This window comes from Meriones unguiculatus, chromosome 15 (genome assembly GCF_030254825.1).
Source record: "Meriones unguiculatus strain TT.TT164.6M chromosome 15, Bangor_MerUng_6.1, whole genome shotgun sequence".
Taxonomy (NCBI): Eukaryota; Metazoa; Chordata; class Mammalia; order Rodentia; family Muridae; genus Meriones; species Meriones unguiculatus.
Genome location: NC_083362.1, coordinates 33,010,245 through 33,029,424, shown reverse-complemented (window position 1 = coordinate 33,029,424; position 19,180 = coordinate 33,010,245). Strand labels below are relative to the sequence as shown.

The 19,180-nt window shown below is 38.9% G+C and overlaps 1 pseudogene; it reads right to left on the bottom strand.

Annotated features, from left to right (window-relative positions):
- Window positions 1-16,245: 16,245 nt before the first annotated feature.
- LOC110558270 (large ribosomal subunit protein eL24-like) lies at window positions 16,246-18,555 on the bottom strand (annotated as a pseudogene).
- Window positions 18,556-19,180: the final 625 nt, after the last annotated feature.

The window sequence follows — 19,180 nt, the reverse complement described above, 5'->3', positions numbered from 1 at the left end:
GCAACTCTCTACTCAATGACAGATGGGTGAGGGAAATAAAAAAAAGAAGTTAAAGACTTCCTACAATTCAATGAAAATGAAGATAGAACTTACCCAAACTTATGAGATACAATGAAAGGAGGGCTAAGAGGAAAGTTCATACCACTAAGTGCCTTCATAAAGAAATTTTAGACATCTCATACAAACAACTTAATAGCACACATGAAAGCATGAAAAAAAAAAAAAGAAGCAGACAAAACCAGGAGGAGTACATGTCTCAAAATAATCAAACTCAGAGCTGACATCAATAAATTAGAAACAAAAAAAAAAATAATTCAAAGAATCAATTAAATCAATACCTGGTTGTTTTAGAAGAGCAACAAGATAGACAAACTCATAGCCAAACTCACTAAACGGCAAAGAGACACTATCAAAATCAATAAAATTAGAAATGAAAAGGGGGAAAAAATGACAGACACTGAAGAAATCCAAAAAACCATTAGGTCCTACTTCAAAAGCTTATATGCAACAAAATTTGACAACCTAAATGAAATGGACAATTGTCTTGAAAGATTCCATTTACAAAATTTGAATCAAGATCAGGTAAATAAATTAAATTAAACAAAACTAAAGTCCAAGTTTTTCAAAGACCTCAACATAAAAATGACAGACACTGAAGAAATCCAAAAAATCATTAGGTCCTACTTCAAAAGCCTATATGCAATAAAATTTGAAAACCTAAATGAAATGGACAATTTTCTTGATAGATTCCATTTACCAAGCTTGAATCAAGATCATGTAAATAAATTAAATAGTCCTGTATCTCCTAAGGAAATAGAAGCCATCATCAAAAGTTTCCCTTCCAGAAAAACCCAAGGCCAGATGATTTCAGCGCAGAATTCTACCAGAACATCAAAGAAGAGCTAATTCCAATACTCTTCAAACTATTTTACAAAATAGAAATAGAAGGAACATTACAAAACTCATTCTGTGAGACCACAGTCACTTTAATACCTAAATCACACAAAGACCCAAAAAAGAAAGAATTCCTCAAGCCAATCTCTCTTATGAATATTGATACAAAAATACTCAATAAAGTACTGATAACTCGAATCTAAAAACACATCAAAGATATCATCTGCCATGACCAAATGGGCTTCATTCCAGACATGCAATAGTGGTTCAATACAGGAAATCCATCAGTGCATTTCAGCAAATAAACAAACTAAAAGAAAAAGAAACAAAACAAAACAAAACAAAACAAAACAAAAAAAACACATGGTCATTTCCTTACATGCTGAAAGAGTATTTGTCAAAATACAACAACCGTTCATTTTTAAAGTTTTGGCGAGATCAGGAATAAAAGGCATGTACCTAAACATAGTAAAAGCAATATACATCAAGCCTATAGCCAACATCAAACTAAATGGAGAGAAACTTACATCAATCCCACTGAAATCAAGGACAAGGCAATTCTTCCCCTCTCTCCGTACTTGTACTTGAAATACTAACTAGAGCAATAAAACAACTAAAGGAGATAATGGGAATACAAATTTGAATGGAAGTCAAAGTATCACAATTTATAGATGATATGAGAGTATACATGAGTGACCCCAAAAATTCTACCAGAGAACTCCTTCAGCTGATAAACACCTTCAACAAAGTGGCTGGATACAAATTAACTAAAAAAAAAAAAAAAAAATCAGTAGCCTTCCAATACACAAAAGACAAAAGGGCTGAGAAAGAAACAACACCCTTCACAATAAGCACAAATAAGAAAAAGGACCTTGGTGTATCTCTAACCAAAAAAGTGAAAGACTTAACTGAATAATAATAATAATAATAAACTGACAAACAAACAAAACCCCACAACTTCAAGTCTCTGAAGAAACTGAAGAAGGTATCAGAAGATGGAAAGATCTCCTGTGCTCATGGATTGGTAAGATTAGCCTAGTACAAAAGTTTATCTTACCAAAAGCAATCTACAGATTCAATGCAATTCCCATCAAAATACACAAACAATTCTTTGCAGGTCTTGGATGAACAATTGTCAATTTTATATGAAAAAAAAAAAGAGAAAACCCAGAATAGTTATAACCATCCTGCACAATAAAAGAACTTTTGGAGGTATCTCCATCCCTGATCTCAAGCTGTGCTATAGAGCAACAGTAATAAAAATAGCATGGCAATAGTATAGAAACAGACTGGAGGATCAACGGAATCGAATCAATGACCCAGAAATAAATCCACACTCCTATGGACATCTGATTTTTGAGAAAGAAGCCAAAACCATACAATGGAAAAAGAAAGAGAGCAGCAACAACAAATAGTGCTGGTCTAACTGGATGTGTACATGTAGAAAAATGAAAATAGATCCATATTTATCACCGTGCACAAAACCAAAGTCCAAGTTTATCAAAGACCTCAACATAAAACCAGACACACTAAATCTGTTTGAAGAAGAAGTGAGGAAGAGTCTTGAACCCACAGGAGACCACTTCCTGAACAGAGCACCAAGAGCTCAGGCTCTAAGATCAATAATCAGTACATGGGACTTCATGAAATGGAAAAGCTTCTGTAAAGCAAAGGACACTATCAAAAGAACAAAATGACAGCCTACAGCCTGGGAAAATTTCTTTACCAACCCTACATCGGACAGAGGGCTAATACCTAGAATATAAGAAATTCAAGAAATTCAATTCCAACAAACCAAATAATCCAATTAAAAATGGGGTACAGAGCTAAACAAAAAATTCTCAACAGAGGAATATTCAATGGCTTAGAAACACTGAAAGAAAAGCTCAGCTTTGTTAGTCATCCAGGAAATGCAAATCAAAATGACTCTGAGATTCCACCTCACACATATCAAAATGGCATCAGTGAAATGCAAATCAAAACGACCCTGAGATTTCACCTTACACCCATCAGAATGGCCAAGATGAAAAACTCAAGTGACAGCGCATGCTGGAGAGGTTGTGGAGAAAGGGGAACCCTCTTCCACTGCTGGTGGGAATGTAAACTTGTACAACCACTCTGGAAAGTAATCTGGCGCTTTCTCAGACAACTAGGAATAGCGCTTCCTCAAGACCCAGCCATACCACTCCTAGGCATATATCCATAAGAGGCTCAAGTACACAATAAGGACATTTGCTCAACCATGTTTGTAGCAGCTTTATTTGTAATAGCCAGAAGCTGGAAACAGCCCAGATGCCCCTCAACTAAAGAATGAATGTAGAAATTGTAGTACATCTACACAATGGAGTATTACTTTGCAATGAAAAATAAGGAAATCATGAAATTTTCAGGTAAATGGTGGGAACTGGAAAGGATCATCCTGAGTGAGATGTCCCAGAAGCAGAAAGACACACACGGTATATACTCACTCATATAGACATATAATATAGGATAAACCTACTAATATCTGTACATCTAAAGAAACTAATCAAGAAGGAGGACTCTGGCTATAATGCTCAATCCTCATCCCAAAAGGCAAAGAGGATGGACACCAGAAGAAGAAGAAAACAGGAAACAAGTTAGAAATCTGCCACAGAGGGTGTCTGAAAGGCTCTGCCCTGCAGATTATCAAAGCAGACTCTGATATTTATGGCCAACTGTTGGGCAGAGTCCATAGAATCTTATGTAAGAAGTGGGAAATAGTAAGATCTGGAGAGGCCAGGAACTCCAGAAGGAGAGCAACAGAATCAGAAAATTTGAACACAGGGGTCTTCCCAGAGACTCATACTCCAACCAAGTACCATGCATGGAAATAACCTAGTACCCCTACACAGATGTAATCCATGGCAGTTTAGTGTCCAAGTAGGTTACATAGTAATGGGAAGAGGGACTGCCTCTGACATAATCTGATTGGCCTGCTCTTTGATCACCTCCCCCTGAGGGGGAGCAGCTTTACCAGGCCACAGAAGATGACAATGCAGCCACTCCTGATGTGATCTGATAGACTAAGATCAGAAGGAAGGAGAGGAGGACCTCCCCTAACAGTGGACTTAGGGAGGGGCATGCATGAAGAAAGGGGAGGGAGGGTAGGATTAGGAGGGGAGAACGCAGGGGCTTATGGGGGGATACAAAGTGAATAAAGTGTAATTAATAAAAGTTAAAAAATCTCAAGTGAGAACACATGCTGGAGAGGATGTGAAGAAAAGGGAACCCACCTCCATTGCTGGTGGGAATGTAAACTTGTACAATCACTTTGGAAATCAATCTGACACTTTCTCAGACAATTAAGAATAGTGGATCCAGCTATAGCACTCCTAGGCATTTATGCAAAACATGCTCAAGTATACAACAAGGACATTTGGTCAACCGTGTTCGGAACAGCTTTATTAGTTATAACCAGAATCTGGAAACAATGCAGGTGTCCTTCAGCTGAGGAATGGATACAGAATTTGTGGTACATTTACTCAATGGAAAACTACTTAGCAATTAAAAACAAGGAAATCATGAATTTTCAGGCAAATGGCAGGAACTAGAAAACGTCATCCAGACTGAGGTATCCCAGAAGCCGAAAGACACATATGGTATATATTCACTTATAAGTGGACATCAGATATATAATATAGGATAAATGAAGTAAAATCTGTATACATAAGGAAGCTAATCAAGAAGGAGAACCCTGGGTAAGATGATCAATCCTCACTCAGAAAAGCAAACGAGATGTACATCACAAGAGGGATAAAACAGGCAACAGGACAGGAGCCTACCACAGAGGGCCTCTGAAAGATTCTATCTAGCAAGACATCAAAGCAGATGCTGAGACTCACAGCCAAACTTTGGGCAGAGTGCAGGGAATCTTATGAAAGAAGGGGGAGATAGGAAGACCTAGAGGGGAGAGGAACTCCACAAGTAGAGCAACAGAACCAAAAAAAAAAAAAAAAAAAATCGGGGCACAGGGTCTTTTCTGAGACTGATACTCCAGCCAAGGACCATGCAAGGAGATACCCTAGAACCTGTGTAACTCCTGTACATGTGTATCCCATGCCAGCTCCATGTCCAGATGGGTTTCCTAGTAAGGAGAACACTGACATGAACTCAGTGGCTGGCTTTTTGATCCCCTCCCCCTAGGGGTAGCAGCCTTACCAGGCCACTGAGGAAGACAATGCAGCCAGTTATGATGAGACATGATTGGCTAGGGTCAGGGAGAAGGGGAGAGGACCTACCCTATCAGTGGACTTGGGGAGAGGAAATGGAGGGAGATAAGGAAAGGAGGGTGGAATTGTGAGGGGATGAGGGAGGGAGCTACAGTTGGGATACAAGGTGAATAAATTTATAAAAAAATAAATTTAAAGAAAAAAAAGAAAAACTCAAGTGACAGCTGCAAAGGATTTGGAGAAACGGGAACCCTCTTCCATTGGTGGTGGGAATGTAAACTTGTACAAGCACTTTGGAAATCAATCTGGTGCTTTCTCAGAATACTTGGAATAGTGCTACCTCAAAACCTAGCTATACCACTCCTGGGCATATATATCTGAAAGATGCTCAACCATTCAGCAAGAACACTTGCTCAACTATGTTCATAATAGCTTCATTCATAATAGCCAGAATCTGTAAACAACCTAGATATCCCTTAACTGAAGAATGGATACAGAAATTGTAGTACATTTAAACAACGGAATACTACCCAGCTATTAAAAAACAAGGAAACTATGACATTTGCAGGCAAATGGATAGGACTAGTAAAGATCATCCTGAGTGAAGTAGGCCAGAAGCAGAAAGACAAGCATGGTTTATAGTCACTTATTAGCGTGTAATAATACTAATACTAAATAATAACAGTAATAATAATAATATACCCTTATAATATAGGGTAAAAATAGCAAAATCCACACACCTAAAGAAGCTAAACAACAAGGAGGACCCTCGGGAAGATGCTCAATTCTCATTCAGAAAGGCAAACAAGATAGGCACCAGAGATGGCAGAAGAGAGAGAACAGGAAGGGAGCCTACCACAAATGTCCTCTAAAAGACTTCACCCAGCAGGGTATCAAAGCATATGCAGGGAGTCACAGCCAATCTTTGGAGAGAGCACAGGGAGTCTTATGGAAGAAGGGGGATTTAGAAGGACCTTGAGCCACACTTGAAAATCAAGAAAGCCAAATACAGCTGGGCCCGGTTGAGGGCGAGGGGCTGTGGAGGCTGATACATCAACCAAGGACCATGCATGGAGAGGACGTTGTCCTCCTGATCAGATGTGGCTCGTGGTTTCCCTAGTAAGGGGAGAAGAGACAGTCTCTGACATGGACTCTACTGCCTGCTCCTTTATCGACCCTCCCTGTTGCAGCAACTTAGCCAGCCCACAGAAGAGGAGGATCCATGCAGTCCTGATGGGACCTGATAGGCTAGGGTCTGATAGGACCTCCCCTATCAGTGGATTAGGGGAGAGAGATAGGGGAGGAAGAGTTTGGGAGGGTAGGACCAGGAGAGGATGTGGGAGGGACTGCAATCAGGATACAAGGTGAATATATTGTAAATATAATAATAATAATAATAATGGTAATAATAATAATAATTATTATAATGAAACAAAACAACACAAAGAAAGAAAAAAAAAAAAGGCCAACAGAGACAACTAACCCAGTCCCATGGTAGCTTACAGAGACTGAGACATCAACTAAGGAGCATGCATTCATGGTCTGGACCTAGCACCCCTGCAGATAAGGGGCCGATGGGTGGCTTGTTCTTTATATGTGTCACCTGGTGAGTGGAAAGAAGGGCTGTTTCTAAAATGGACTCTATTACCTGCTTTGGATGACTTCCCTCTGGCAGTGCAGCCTGGCCTGGGATGAGGATATGCTTAACCCTGATGTGAATTGATGTGCTGGGAGGGTTTACATGGGGTGAGGGGTCTCCCCTTTTCTGGGAGAAAAAAGAGAGGGGAGGAGAGAAGGAAGGATATGTGGGGACACTGGGAGGAAAAGAGGAAGTGAACATCTTTGGGATATATATTAAATAAGATGAAATTAAAAAAAAAAGAATTTCTGAATGGGGATTGAGCAACTTAGCCAGACTCCTCATTCTTGATTAGTTTCTTTAGGTGTGCAGATTTTACTGTTTATCCTATATTATATATCTAATATCCACTTATGAGTTAGTATATACCCTGTGTGTCTTTCTGCTTCTCGGATACCTCACTTAGGATGATCTTTTCCAGTTCCCACCATTTGCCTACAAATTTCATGATTTCCTTTTTTTTTTTTTTTTATTTCTGAATAATATTCGATTGTGTAGATGTACCAGAGTTTTTGTATCCATTCTGCAACTGAGGGGCATCTGGATTGTTTCCAGCTTTTGGCTATTACAAATAAAGCTGCTACAAACATGGTTGAACAAATGTCCTTGTTGTATACTTGAGCATCTTTTGGATATATGCCTAGGAGTGGTATAGCTGGATCTTGAGGTAGCACTATTCCTAATTGTCTGAGAAAGCGCCAGATTGATTTCCAAAGTAGTTGTACCAGTTTACATTCCCATCAGTAGTGGAGTAGGGTTCCCCTTTCTCCACATCCTCTCCTGCATGTGTTGTCACTTAAGTTTTTGATCTTAGCCATTCTGATGGGTATGAGGTGAAATCTCAGGGTTATTTTGATTTGCATTTCCCTGATGACTGAGAGGATGGGCATAATAAGCAGAGGGAGAAAACAGGGAACAGAAGCCTACCACAAAGGGCCTTTGAAAGGCTCTGCCCTGCAGGGTATCAGAGCAGATGCTGAGACTTATAGGCAGACTTTGGGCAGAGTGCAGGGAATATTATGAAATAAGGGGGAGATAGTAAGATCTGGAGAGGACAGGAGCTCTACAAGGACAGGAACAGAACCAAAAAATCTGAGCACAGGGGTCTTTTCTGAGACTGATACTCCAACAAAGGAACATGCATGGAGATAACCTAGAACTTCTGCACAGATGTAGCACATGGCAGTTCAGTATACAAGTGGGGTCCATACTAATGGGAATAGGGACTGTCTATGACATGAACTGATTGGCCTGCTTTTTGGTTAGCTCCCCCTCAGAGGGGAGCAGCCTTACCAGGCCACAGAGGAAGACAATGCAGCCACTCCTGATGAGACATGATAGACTAATATCAGAAAGAAGGAGAGGAGGACCTCCCCTATCAGTGGACTTGGGGAGAGGAATGGGAGAAGATAAGGAAACAAGGGCGGGATGGGGGGGAGCTTCAGGGGAGATAAAAAGTGAATAAACTGTAATTAATAAAAATAAAAATAAATAAAACAAAAGAAAAAGAATTTAAAAATCTGCAGAGCACTGTAGCTCTTGGAGGCAAACTGTGATGCAGATCATCTTTAAGAGTTTACTCGAGGGAAAATATTTTAATTGCCATGACAAAGCTGAGAGTAAGCCTGCACTGATTTATCTAGATGTTACTATTGGAGACATGATCTTGAAATAACATGAAAGCCTGAGTCAGAGCAAAATTTTCTTTTGCCCACTGTACTCTTCCTTCATGAAACCTGGATGTCTAGAAAGCTGAGGATTAAAATGTTGAGACTCTAAGAAATGTTGTCACATTTTTGTGTATTGAACTGTTTTACCTGTCTATCAAATTCTATCAATTCTTTAAAATATAGTTTAGTTTAATAAGATATAACTCCTAGAAGACCTGGTCACATCTTCTATGACGCTGCCCCTCTCTGTCCCATCTGGTCATTCCTTCTTTTATCTTTCCATGTAATTTATTCCCAATGTACATACAACCATAATTGTAAATTGTTTCAAAATCTTGGCAATATTTTAATTTTTAATATTTTTACATGTGAATCATGGACCATAAAAACATGTTATATCATTTTATCACCAATGCTTAAAACATAACTGGGAATGTAGCAGCCTGTATCTACTCAAAGCCATGTTAAAATTTTAGAAATATTGGAGACTAGATTAGTACAATCATTTACAACATCTTTCAATATCTGTGATATCAATCATTTCAAATTGTTTATCAACTGTGTTTATTTTCTCATGGAAATGAAGAGTAAAGTTTGGAGAGATGGGTCATAGTTATTTCCTGTAGGACACATATCAATGAGTGCTACTGGACTTGTATAGTCCTGCCAGTGTCAGCAAGTACCTTGAGTGATTTGGGTACAATAAACAAAAATGGTAGCGGAACAAAAATGTTAGTCTTCAACACTTCTGTAGTGCTAAATGAACTCAACTTAAAATTTTAATTATGGACTATGTATTGCTTAATTTTCATATGTTCAAAAGATTTTTATTTTGAAAATGACATAAAAATGGGATATATTAAACATTAATACTCATGAGAGGTTGATGAATGCTTTTCTATATATTTCCTAATTAATATTTATTATATTACTTTTAGCAAATTAGATCTTAAATATGTATTTTGTTCAAAGTCCTAACCATAGACAACAGAATTAATATAATCAACCATTTGGGCTAAAATGCAATAAGCAAACTCTGTAGAATTTTTAGAATATTGACTGATGCTTTGTTGTTCTGAGAAGAGAAGAAACACTGATGATGGTGCTTGTACCAGAAGCCTTCAAAAAGCAGAAAAATCATGTACTTGACTCATTCTCTTTTTCTTTCTTTTTTAAATTAAATTTTTATTTTTTACATTAATTACATTTTTTCGCCTTGTATCCCAGCTGTAGCCCTCTCCCTCAGTCCCCCCTCCCAATTCTACCCTCCCTCCCTCATCTCCTTCTATGCCCCTCTCTAAGTCCACTGATAGGGGAGGTCATTCTCTTTTTCATTTACAATCTATTAAGGTTTTGAAGATCTCAATATTTTCATTATTTTATGTGCAAAAAGTTAGATTAAGAAGGGAGGAAGGGAGAGAGGGAGGAAGGAAAGGAAAGGAGAAAGGGAAGGAAAAATTCTGAGATTTTTCTGGCTCACAGGCAAGCACCATGGTGTTAAAATACAGCAGTGGATTTCTGTTGGCAAGTAATGCAAAATATAATTATAGTGTCAGGGGTGGGCTCTCTCTAGTGCCATTGGTCTTATTGGTTGGCAATTCCCTCAGTTCTGGCTTCATCTTCATCACTGCAAATCTTGTAGGCAGAACAAATTGTGTGTTGAATGTTTTGTGGGTAGATTGGTGTCCCCATCTCTCCACTGGAAGTCTTGCCTGGTTACAGAAATTGGCCTTTTCAGGTTTCATATCTTCTATTGCTAAAAGTCTCAGTTGGGGTCACCCTCATTGATTCCTGGGGGTTTCTCTTGTCTTAAGTTTCTAGCTTGTCCCAGAGACTGACCCCATCATCAATCCCAGTTCTCTCTCCTTCCATCCTGCCCACACTTAATCCTTCCTTTTTCCCTTCCCACCTCCTCCCCCATGAAGTTCCCTCCCTCCATCTACCTTCATGTCTATTTTATTTTCCCTTCTCAATGAGATTCAAGCATCCTTCCTTAGATCATCCTTGTTACTGAGCTTCTCTGGGTCTGTGGATTTTATCATGGTTAGCCTGTACTTTATAACTAATATCCATTTATAAGTGAGTACATACCAGGCATGTCTTTCTGGGTTTGGGTTACTTCACTAGGAATATTTTCTAGTTCCATCCATTTGCATGTAAATTTCGTGATGCGCTTGTTTTTAATACCCGAATAATATTCCATTGTGTAAATGTACCACATTTTCTTTATCCATTCTTCAGTTGAGGTACAACTAGGTTATTTCACCCAGCAGCTGATGGAAACAGATGTAGAGACTCTCAGCCAAACAGAAGGTGGAGCTTGGGAATCTTCTGGAAGAAAGGGAGGAAGAATTGAAAAAGCCAGTGAGGCCAAGGACACAATTCAAAGTACAGAGTCAACTAAGCTGGGGTCACAAAGAATGGACTACCAACCGAAGAACACACATAGATATACATAGGTCACAGATGTACAGCTTGGTTTTCATGTGGGTCCCTAACAACTCAAGCAGGGGCTGTCTCCAACTTTGTTGCCTGCTTTTGGATCTCTTTTTCCTAACTGAACTGCTTTGTCCTGCCTCAATATGAGAACGTATACCTAGTCCTACTGCAGCTTCACATGCCAAGGTGGGTTGATGTCCATGGGATGCTTCCCCTTCTCTGAGAGAAAGGGAGGAGTAGATGAGGGGAGAGCAAAGGACTGGGAAGAAAGGAAGTAGAGAAACTGAGATTGGGATCTCAAGTAAATAAATAAATTAATAAAAAAACTGGAATGATAGCTCTTTCTAGTGCAAGCAGAACATTCCTCTATTGTTAGTGGGAATGTAAGCTTGTACATGTACTTTGGAAATCAGTTTGTTGGTGTCTCAGAAAATTGGGCATAGGTCTACCTCAAGACCTTGCTATATCTCTCCTGGGCATATATTCAAAGGATGTTCCATTATACCACATGTACACTTGCTCAACTATGTTCATAAAAACTTTATTCAGAATATCAAGAAAATGGAGACAACATAGATGTTCCTCAACTGAAGGAAAGATACATAATGAAGTATTAGTCAGCTATTAAAAGCAATGATATCATGAAATTTGAAAGCAAATGGATGGTACTAGGAAAGATCGTCCTGACCCAGAAACATAAACATAGTACGTATTCACTTATAGGTCGATATTACTCATAAAATAAAGGATATCCACGCTATAACCCACACATCCAAAGAAGTTAAGTAACAAGAAAATCTCAAGGGAGGATGCTTGAATCTCACTGAGCAGGGGAAATATAACAGACTTTGTGGGTGAAAAGGGAGGGAAGACTAGATGGAGAAAGGTGTGGGGATGGAGACAGGAGGGGTCAGGTTCGGGGAAGATGGAGGGAAAGAGTACTGGAACATACAATTGGAAGGGGCAGGGGTACCTTTGGAATGAGTTAGAAAGCTAGAGCAGTGGAAACTCCCAGGAATTTATTAGGGTGACCCTAGTTAAGACTCTTAGCAGTGGGAGCTATGGAACCTGAACCAACTATTTCCTGTAACCAGCTGAGACTTGCAATGAGGAGATTGGAACACCAACCCAGCCACAAAACCTTCAACCTACAATTCTTCTTGCCTACAAGATGTGCAGGGGTAAAGATGGAATAGAAATTGAGGTAATGGTCAAGTAATGACTGGTCCAACTTGTAATCCATGCAATGAGAGGGAGCCTCCCCTTGACAGTGTTAAGGATATTCTGCTATACTTGCAGACAGAAGCCTAGCATAACTGTCATCAGAGAGGCTTCACCCAGAAACTGATGGAAACAGATGCAAAGATCCACAGCTACATATTAGGCAGAGCTTGGGGAATCCTGAGGATGGATTTTAGGAGCCAGTGGGGTCAAGGACACCACAAGGAAACATACAAAATGAACTAGCTTGGGCCCATAGGGGCTTATAGAGACTGAATGGCTAACCAGAGAATGTGCATGGAAATGATGAAGGCTCTTTGGACATGTGTAACAGTTGTGTAGGTCTTTATGTCGGATCACAACAGTGGGAACAGGTGCTGTCTCTGATTCTGATGTCTGCCTTTGGGAGCCTTTCACCCTAAGTGGGTTGCCTCAGTAGGAGACATGGCTATTCTTACTGCAACTTGATAGGACCAGGTGGATTTTTAACTGTAGTTACCTGGCTTTGGAAAGGAACATGAGGACTTGTTCTCACAGTCTAACATAAGCTTGTCTGGTATTCCAGGTTCTCCCTGTCCACTGGTGTCTATTAAGCTGATGATGTTGTACCTTGAAAACTGTGTAGCGCTGAGGTAACTGTTCTTTGCGCCTCCTTGGCATATGCATCTCCCTTCCTTTAACTCTAGAGTGGGGTTATATGTTGTTCTCTCTGTATTGATTTTCAGGAACTTCATATTGTTTTGCATAATGGATTTACCAATTTGTGTTTCTCTAAGGTTCAAAGGGTTCCTTTTCGTACAACCTCATTAACAGCATTGCCTCTGATTTTTTACTATACCCATTCCAATCAAGTTGTGGGTGTTTCATTATGGTTTTAGTTTATATTTCCTGATAATAAATGATACATTTTTTTCATATATCTCACGTCCATTTGTATGTCTTTGCCTATTTCTAAATTTGGTTATGTAGATTTGCTGTTGTTACGATGTTTGAGATTTTATGTATTTTGGGTATCAAACCCTTGTCACGTGTGTAGTTTATAAATATACTCTTCCAATTTTTAGTAACTCATCATTGTGCCCTCTGTTACACAAAAGCTTTTCAGTTTAAAGAAGCCCAAGTTGTCTATGTATTTTCCTTTTCTTGCTAATATTTTTGGCATCAGATAAACAAAAAGTCATTGTCCGCAGCAATATTGTAGAGTTTTTTTGGTTTTATTTTTTCTAATGATTTCATATCTTATAATTCAACATCAAGTCTTGAGTTTCAGGTAAATTTTCTCTGTCTCTTTGTCTCTCTGTCTCTATCTCTCTGTCTCTCTGTCTCTCTCTTTGTGTGTGTGGATGTGTTGAGGTTCTAATACTCTATGTGGGCATAACTAGTTTTCCAAACAGTATTTGCTGAAGAGACTGTGCTCTTTCCATTACATGTTCTTGGCATCTTTGTCAACAAAACAAACTCATGTGAATACATTGATTTATCTCCAGGCTTTCAATTTTGTTCCATTGCTTTATGTTTCCTGCTTTGATTACTGCAGACTTGCAATATTTGAAACTGGGATGTGCAGTATCAATAGTTTATTATTATTATTATTATTTACAGTATTCACTTTGTATTCCAGGTGTAGCCCCTCCTCCATCCCCTCCCAATCCCACACTCCCTCCCTCTTCTCCTCCTATGCCCCTCCCCCAGTCAATAATAGGGGAGGTTCTCCTCTCCTTCCTTCTATCAGGTCTCATCAGGACTGGCTTCTTTGTCTTTCTCTGTGGACTGGTAAGGCTGCTCCCCTCTCATGTGGAGGTGATCAAAGAGTCAGCCCATGAGTTCATGTTAGAGACGGTCCCTGTTCCTATTATCTTGGACACTGAGCTGCCATGGGCTACTTCTGTGCAGGGGTTCTAAGTTATCTCCATGCATGGTCCTTGTTTGGAGTATCAGTCTCAGAAAAGATCCCTGTGCCCAGATTTTTTGGTTCTATTGTTCTCCCTCTGGAGCTCCTGTTCCCTCCAGGTCTTTCTATCTCCCCCTTCTTTCATAAGATTCTCTGCACAAAAAGTTTGGCTAAGAATCTCAGCATTTATTTTGATACCCTGCTGGGTAAAGTCTTTCAGAGGCCCTCTGTGATAGGCTCCTGTCCTGTTCTGCTTTATAATTTTTATTTAATATTCTTTGAGCCACCAGGGCTTTTTCCATATGTATGGTAGAATTTTCTTTCTTGTTCTGTGAATAACGCTGATTAGTATTTTGGTAGAGATTGTTTCTAATGTGCAGGTTTCTCTGGGAAGTATGGAGGTTTTAACAGTATTTTTCTAATTTATAAAATATAATATACTTTTATTTATGTATCTATAACCTCTTCCTTAATCAGTGGTTTACAGATTTTGGTGTGAAGATATTTTCTCTCTTTGATTAAGGCTTTGCTAGATATTTCAAAAGCAGAGATTCTCAGCTATGATTTTGTGACCCTCTTAATAACTCCATATGTATCAGGATATCTACATAGGCCAAAATTACAGGTCAGCTTATAACATTGTGCTTTGACAATGACACTTTACTTTCTTCATTAAGTAGCTTCATTTTATTCACTGGGAGTTTTAGTTTTTAGAAGGCAAACTGAAAAAAAAAATGTAAATAAAACATCTGTAGATTAATTAGTCAGCATATAGTGTCCACTTTTAGGGTTTGTTCACAAACCCTAACCTAATCAGACAATGATATTGTAAATAGGATACCAAGTGATGCATAGAGGGCATCGCCAATGGCTCCTCTAATTGGTTCCTAATAATTCTGGATAAGAGCACTGCAGTGTACCACTGAATCTAGTCCTGGTCCCTGCTCCTTGTCTTCTCAGCAAAGCAGAGACATCCCTGGAAATGCAGCCCTAATCATGTATCACCTTAGTTTAAGATTGTTCAATGACCACCATTACCAGGGGATGAAATACATATTGCTTAATTCGTCTTAGAATACTGGGCCTTTAAGAACAGACTTTTGCCTGTATTTCCAATACTGCTTTATCCACTCTGCCTCCTTCCATACTTGCTCTCAAACTTGCCCTGCTCTCTCAGGTATTGATGCTACTTCCAGAGCAGAGACAGGAATCACAAAAGTACTCTTATAAATGAACAGGTCAGGTAGCAGGAATTAAAAGGGAGAATAATGAATGAACACCAGAAGAAGCAGAGGGAAGAATTGGAAAATAGATAACACTGGTGGGATTCTTATTAATGGTCTTATAAATAATAGACCTAATTCAATATTAATATTTTAATCATGATTTTCCTTTCTCTATAGTACATACAATTATGATTAATGCAGCTGTTTGTAAATACATTTGTGAATTCAGCATTTGTGTACAAAACTCACCAAACACTGCTTATCTACCAGAGTCTATTCTTTAATCTGGCACATAACATTGAATATTGTGATGACCACGCTGATACGACATTCTATGGTGAACACAAATATAAAGAGATGCATAGCTGAAGCCAAAATTTGAAATTTGGGGTAAATACAAAGAAGTCCTTAAATAGTGCCTGAGAAAGACTCCTGATAGGATATTAGGGAAGGTTCTAATGAGAGTTCTGGTTGAAGAGATAACTCAAATGAAGAGAAGAATAGAGACAGAAGGCCCCTGGGGTCTGTTCAGCTTTGAGAAAGCTCAGCTCTTCTGAGCCTGAACTTTTGTCAAGCTGTGAAAAAGCCAGGAGGACAGGAAAAATCGAAAATAGTGTACTGAGCTTGGAGAAGTGGATGGTGCCTGATTTTCAATGCCTGATAAATGCAATGTATAAAGGGCAGTACTGGTTCTGTAAGCGGAAAAAGCCATGAAGATCTAGTTTTCCAGCAACACTCTCACCTCATACATATCTTCTTGGTATGGTTGGTAACAGCACACCCTCAGTGCTTGAATGACTAGAAATTGCAGGGTCACTCTGACAAGTATACAAGTTTTCTCTCTCTCAAGGTATTATTGCAATGCCATGAATTTTCTTTCATTTAGCACTAAAATTTTAGGCTACTATCCGTGCTTTTCTTTTTAACAATGTGACTATTTCTATAAATAGAATACATAATTAAGAAATAGGTTTTGGCTAAATACACACTCATATGCAGGACACACATGTCTTGAAGTCTTTTTTTTTTTTTTCAGTTAGGAACAGATCTTTATTTTAAAATCTGTTGTACCAAGTTAGCAATTTCCACCCACTAGTGGAAGAGAGACCTTCACAGACTTCACAATCTTTTGTGTAGGCCTTGGCAGCAGCCATAGCTGCTGTCTTCTTGGATGCCTGCTTAGCCTTTTTGTTTTTTTTTTTTTTTTTTAATTCCTTGGCAGCCCTGATAGGCTGCTCTCACTAAGCTTTCCTAACTTCTGTTTTCTGATTCCTCTTGGCCATCGTATCAGGAAGAGATGCACCAGTGATGGCCTGCTGGAATTTGACTGCATGGCAGGTTCTTTTCTTTTGAATCTCTTTTGACTGTCCCTTCTTCTGTAGAGGACAGTCCAGTTTATCTGCCAAGGATCCCTTTTGGAAAGGAATGTGGACTCACATTTTACATTAAGAAACTGAAAACCAAAGTGGTTGTACAAGTTTACATTCCCACCAGCAATGGAGGTGGGTTTCCCTTTCTCCACATCCTCTCCAGCATGTGTTGTCACTTGAGTTTTTTTTCTTTTTTATTTTTTTTTATCAGTTACATTTTATTAACTCTGTATCCCAGCCATGTCCCGATCCCTCATTCCCTCCCAGTCCCTCCCTCCCTCCCTCATCTCCACTGTGCACTTGAGTTTTTGATCTTAGCCATTCTCATGGGTGTAAGGTGAAATCTCAGGGTCATTTTGATTTGCATATTCCTGATGATTAAGGACGTTGAGCATTTCTTTAAGTGTTTCTCCACCATTCTATATTCCTCTATTGAGAATTCTCTGTTTAGCTCTGTACCAATTTTTAAATTGGATTACTTGTTTTGTTGCTTTTTAACTTCTTTAGTTCTTTATATATTCTGGATATTAGCCTTCTGTCAAATATATGGTCTGTGAAGATCTTTTCCCAGTCTGTAGGCTGTCATTTTGTTCAGATGACAGTGTCCTTTGCTTTACAGAAAATTTTCAGCTTCATGAGGTCCCATTTATTGATTTTTGATCTTAGAGCCCTTGCTATTGGTGTTCTGTTCAGGAAGTTGTCTCCTCTGTTAAGGAGGTCAAGGCTCTTCCTCATTTTTTTCTTCTAACCAATTTAGTGTATCTGGTTTTATATTGAGGTCTTTGATACACTTGGACTTTAATTTTGTGCAGGGTGATAAATATGGATCTGTTTGCATTTTTCTGAATGTGGATATCCAGTTAGACTAGCACCATTTGTTGAAGATGCTGGACCTCAAGATCCAGCTATGCTACTCCTAGTCATATATACAAAATATGCTTAAGTATACAGCAAGGACATTTGTTCAACCATGTTCATAACAGCTTAATTAGTAATAACCAGAATCTGGAAACAACCCAGATGTCCCTTAACTGAGGAATGGATACAGAAATTGTGGTACATTTACACAATTGAATACTACTCAGCAACTAGAAACAAGGAAATAATGAAATTTGCAGGCAAATGGTGGGAACTAGAAAATATCATCCTGAGTGAAGTATCCCAGAAGCAGAAAGATACATATAGCATATACTCACTTATAAGTTTGGATATTAGACATACAATATAGGATAAATGTACTAAAATCTGTACATCTAAAGAAGCTAAGCAAGAAGGAGGATGCTGGGTAAGATGATCAATCTCATTCAGAAAGGCAAACAGGAAGGACATCAGAAAAGGAAGAAAATAGGCAACTGGATAGGAGCTTTGCCACAGAGGGGCTCTGAGAGACTCTACCCAGCATGGTATCAAAGTAGATGCTGAAACTTATAGCCAAACATTGGGCAGAGTGTAAGGATTCTTATGAATGAAGGGAGAGATAGAAAGATCTGGAGGGGACAGGAGTTCCATAAGGAGAGCAACAGAACCAAAAAAATTCTAGGCCTAAGGGCTTTTTCTGAGACTGATACTCCAACGAAGGACCATGCATGGATATAACCTAGAACCCCTGCACAGATGTAGCCCATGGCAGCTCAGTGTCCAAGTGAGTATTGAGAACAGACACTGTATCTGACATGAACTCAGCTCTTTGATCACCTCCCCCTGAGGTGATCACAGAGGAAGACAATGCAGCCAGTCCTAATGAGACCTGACATGCTAGGGTCATCAGGAAGGGGAGGAGAACCTCTCCTATCAGTGGACTGGGGATGGGCATAGGAGGAGATGACAGAGGGAGGGTTGGATTGGGAGGGGACGAGGGAGGGAGCTGAGATACAAAGTGTATAAACTGTAATTAATAAAAAAATAAAATAATTAAAAAAAGAACTGGAAACCTTCCTGTGGGTCCTGGTATAGGGCTGCCTGTGTCTCAGGTAGATCTTGTAGCCACTGAAACTGCACAGCTTGACCTTCATGGTAACAGCTGCCAGCTGGCCTTTGAAGTAATTTCTTTACCATTATGAATTTTTCAGTGGATGCTTTGACTTCATTTACCTAGTGAAATAAATTTTAACATATTTTGAACCCAGTCTGCACACAATGGCTATGTGCCCTAGAGTGAAGACACCATGTTTAATGCAGTTTTTCTCGCATATCCTGGAACATGGCTAGACACAGAATAGAATTGCATTCTTAATAATGCTTAAACAATTGAATAGTAAGACACCTAGAATTTAAAGACATTAATAAAATTTCAACACCAGTTTTATTAGGTTGACACAGTATACTGACAAGAGAGTTAATGTGTAATACAGAACATTTTATTGCATTCTATCTTTTTAATGAAATCTGACTCCTAGAACTTTGTTTTTATACTAGATACTGTTCCTCCTGGATGAGGTGTAATTTTCATTTTGCCTTAATAACAATAAACCATACCTTCTAGATAAAGGCAGCAGATAAAGGTATAAAATTATTTAGAGATGAAATATTTTTGCAAAATTCCTATGTCATTGTAATTTCTCTTGATTTTTACATGTGTCTGTGCACATTTAGGTTAATGACAGTATACAGAATTATCTGAGAGGTATCTTTTGTCATATA